Here is a 4630-nt window from a genome sequence, read left to right as displayed (position 1 = left end):
ATTACTTCAGGCAGTATGGCCATTTTCATGATATTGACTCTTCCTATCCTATCCACGAGCGTGGAATGTTTTTTCATTTGTTTATGTCCTCTCTTATTTCCTTGAGCAGTGGTTTGTAGTTCTCCTTAAAGAAGTCCTTCACATCCCTTGTAAGTTGTATTCCTAGATATTTTATTCTCTTTGTAGCAATTGTGAATGGGAGTTCACTCATGATTTGGCTCTCTATGTGTTATTGGTGTATAGGAATGTTAGTGGTTTTTGCACATTGATTTTGTATCCTGAGACTTTGCTTAAGTTACTTATCAGCTTAAGGAGATTTTGGGCTGAGACGATGGGGTTTTCTAAACGTACAATCATGTCATCTGCAAACAGAGACAATTTGACTTCCTCTCTTCCTATATGAACAGCCTTTATATCTTTCTCTTGCTGACTACTCTGACCAGAACTTCCAATACTATGTTGAATAGCAGTGGTTGAGAAGAACAACCACAAGACACATAATTGTCAGATTCACCAAGGTTGAAATGAAGGAAAAAGTATTAAGGGCAGCCAGAGAGAAAGGTCTGGTCACAAAGGGAAGCCCATCAGACCAACAGCAGATATCTCTGCAAAACACCCTATGAGCCAGAAGAGAGGTGGGGCCAATATTCAACATTCTTAAAGAAAGTTTTTAACCCAGAATTGCATATCCAGCCGAACTAAGCTTCATAAACAAAGGAGAAATAAAATCCTTTACAGAGAAGCAAATGATGAGATATTTTGTCACCACCATGCCTGCCTTACAAGAGTTCCTGAAGGAAGCACTAAATATGGAAAGCAAAAACTGGTACCAGCCACTGCAAAAGCATACCAAATTGTAAAGACCATCAACACTGTGAAGAAACTGCATCAACTAGCAGGCAAAATAACCAGCTAGCATCATAATGACAGGATTAAATTCACATATAACAATATTAACCTTAAATGTAAATGGGCTAAATGCCCCAATTAAAAGATACAGACTGGCAAACTGGATAAAGAATCAAGGCCCATCAGTGGTGTGCTGTATTCTGTATTCAGGAGACCCATCTCACATGCAAAGACACACATAGGCTCAAAATAAAGGGATGGAGGAATATTTACCAAGTCAATGGAAAGAAAAAAAAAAAAAAAAAAGCAAGGGTCGCAATCCTAGTCTCTGATAAAACAGAATTTAAACCAACGAAGATCTAAAAAGACAAAGAAGGGCATTAAATAATGGTAAAGGGATCAATGCAACAAGAAGAGCTCTCTATTCTAAATATATATGCACCCAATACAGGAGCACCCAGATTCATAAAGCAAGTTCTTAGAGACCTACAAAGAGACTTAGACTCCCACACAGTAATAGTGGGAGACTTTAACACCCCACTGTCAGTATTAGATCAATGAGAAAATTAAGAAGAATATTCAGAACTTGAACTCAGCTCTGGACCAAGCGGACCCAATAGACATCTACAGAACTCTCCATCCCAAATAAACAGAATATACATTCTTCTCAGCACCATATTGTACTTATTCTAAAATTGACCAGGTAATTGAAAGTAAAACACTCCTGAGCAAATGCAAAAGAATGGAAATCATAACCAACAATCTTTCAGACCACAGTGCAATCAAGTTAGAACTCAGGATTAAGAATCTCACTCAAAACCGCACAACTGAGTCCGCGGGCAGCGGGAGGGCCCAGGGCAGTGCCGGTGGCGGGCGGCGGGTGCCAGCGGCGCGCGATGGGCATGGCGGGTGCGGGGCTGCGGGGGGCCGCTCGGCTCTGGCTGCTGTGTGGAGGCCACGGCCGGCCGCGAGCTGCCTCGTCCTGGCCCTCCTGCCCTGGCTGCGGACCCCCAGGTCCAGGCGCCCACTGCCTTGGCGCCCCGCTCCGCTCCCGCCCAGGCACCGGCAGGCGGCGCCGACCTCAGCGCGCACCTATGGGCTCGCTACCAGGATGTGAGGAGACTGGTGCATGACCTCCTGCCCCCCGAGGTCTGCAGTCTCCTGAACCCAGCAGCCATCTATGCCAACAAGGAGATCAGCCTGCGTGACGTTGAGGTCTATGGCTTTGACTACGACTACACTCTGGCCCAGTATGCAGATGCACTGCACCCCGAGATCTTCAGCGCCGCCCGTGACATCCTGATCGAGCACTACAAGTACCCAGGGGGGATTCGGAAGTATGACTACAACCCCAGCTTTGCCATCCGTGGCCTCCACTATGACATTCAGAAGAGCCTTCTGATAAAGATTGACGCCTTCCACTACGTGCAGCTGGGGACAGCCTACAGGGGCCTCCAGCCTGTGCCAGATGAGGAAGTGATCGAGCTGTATGGGGGCACCCAGCACATCCCACTATAACAGATGAGTGGCTTCTATGGCAAGGGTCCCTCCATTAAGCAGTTCATGGACATCTTCTCGCTGCCGGAGATGGCTCTGCTGTCCTGCGTGGTGGACTACTTCCTGGGCCACAGCCTGGAGTTTGACCAAGCGCACCTCTACAAGGACGTGACAGACGCCATCCTAGAAGTGCATGTGAAGGTCCTCATGTACCAGTGGATCGAGCAGGACATGGAGAAGTACATCCTGAGAGGGGACGAGATGTTTGCCGTCCTGAGTTGCCTGGTGGCCCATGGGAAACAGCTGTTCCTCATCACCAACAGTCCTTTCAGCTTCGTAGACTAAGGGATGCGGCACACGGTGGGTCCCGATTGGCGCCAGCTCTTCGATGTGGTCATTGTCCAGGCAGACAAGCCCAGCTTTTTCACTGACCGGCGCAAGCCTTTCAGAAAACTCGATGAGAAGGGCTCGCTTCAGTGGGACCGGATCACCCGCTTGGAAAAGGGCAAGATCTATCGGCAGGGAAACCTGTTTGACTTCCTTCGCTTGACGGAATGGCGTGGCCCCCGCGTGCTCTACTTCGGGGACCACCTCTATAGTGACCTGGTGGATCTCATGCTGCGGCACGGCTGGCGCAGGGGCGCCTTCATCCCTGAGCTGGAGCGTGAGATCCGCATCATCAACACAGAGCAGTACATGCACTGGCTGACGTGGCAGCAAGCACTCAGGGGGCTGCTGGAGCGCATGCAGACCTATCAGGACGCGGAGTCCAGGCAGGTGCTAGCTGCCCGGATGAAAGAATGGCAGGAGCTGAGGTGCGTCACCAAGGCCATGTTCAGCGCGCAGTTTGGCAGCATCTTCCGCACCTTCCACAACCCCACCTACTTCTTGAGATGCCTCGTGCACTTCTCTGACCTCTACATGGCCTCCCTCAGCTGCCTGCTCAACTACCGTGTGGACTTCACCGTCTACCTGCGCCCCACCCCGCTGCAGCACGAGGCGCCCCTCTGGATGGACCAGCTCTGCACCAGCTGCATGAAGATGCCCTTCCTTGGCGACATGGCCCACATCCGCTGAGAGCGCCTTTATTGTCCGGGACAGGCCCCCAGCCCCTCCTGCCCTGTCCACCCTGGGCGTCCACCCAGACAAGAAATAAAAGTGGTCTCCTCCCCAAAAAAACAAAACAACAACAACAACAAAAACCGCACAACTACATGGAAACTGAACAACCTGCTCCTGAATGACTACTGGGTAAATAACAAAATTAAGGCAGAAATAAATAAGTTCTTTGAAACCAATGAGAACAAAGACACAATGTACCAGAATATCTGGGACACAGATAAAGCAGTGTTTGAGATGCTATAGCAGTGTTTAGATGAACATCGATGTGAAAATCCTTAATAAAATACTGGCAAACCGAATCCAGCAGCACATCAAAAAACTTATCCACCTCGGTCAAGTCCACTTCTTCCCTGGGATGCAAGGCTGGTTCAATATATGCAAATCAATAAACTTAATCCGTCTCATAAACAGAACCAATGACAAAAGCCACATGATTTTATCTGCATCTGAATAGATGCAGAAAAGGCCTTTGATAAATTTCAACACCCCTTTATCCTAAAAACTTTCAATAAACTAGATATTGATGGAACGTATCTCAAAATAATAAGAGCTATTTATGGCAAACCCACAGCCAATATCATACTGAGTGGGCAAAAGCTGGAAGCATGCCGTTTGAAAACCGGCACAAGGAAAGGAAGGCCTCTCTCAACACTCCTATTCAACATAGTATTGGAAGTTTTGGCTAGGGCAATCGGGCAAGAGAAAGAAATAAAGGGTATTCAAATAGGACAAGAGGAAGTCAAATTGTCTTTGTTTGCACATGACATGATTGTACATTTAGAAAACCCATTGTCTCAGCCCAAATCTCATTAAGCTGATAAGCAGCTTTGGCAAAGTCTCAGGATACAAAATCAATGTGCAAAAATCACAAGCATTCCTATCCACCAATAATAGACAGAGAGCAAAATCATGAGCAAACTCCCAGTCACAATTGATACAAAGAGAGTAAAATACCTAAGACTTATCCCTTTTTATTTCCCCATATACACCGAACTGTCAGCCATATCAAAAGAACCATACCGTGATCTTTTTTTGTTTTTTTGCCATGGTGCCATTGCACATCCCCCTGAACATCTTTGTCCTTCTCTTTCACTTGGCTTACTCTCACTTATAAAGGCTGAGATCAAGAATCTTCAGGTAAACCTTTGATCCACTATGACTG

The 4630-nt window shown here is 47.3% G+C and overlaps 1 pseudogene across 1 annotated transcript; it reads left to right on the top strand.

Moving 5' to 3' along the window:
- The first annotated feature begins 1751 nt into the window (after positions 1-1751).
- Positions 1752-3444, top strand: LOC126932930 (5'-nucleotidase domain-containing protein 2-like; annotated as a pseudogene). Its single transcript, XR_007718376.1, has one exon. The product of XR_007718376.1 is annotated as a 5'-nucleotidase domain-containing protein 2-like (transcript).
- Positions 3445-4630: the final 1186 nt, after the last annotated feature.

This window comes from Macaca thibetana, chromosome 12 (assembly GCF_024542745.1).
Source record: "Macaca thibetana thibetana isolate TM-01 chromosome 12, ASM2454274v1, whole genome shotgun sequence".
Lineage (NCBI taxonomy): Eukaryota > Metazoa > Chordata > Mammalia > Primates > Cercopithecidae > Macaca > Macaca thibetana.
This window is presented reverse-complemented; position numbering and strand designations above follow the sequence as displayed.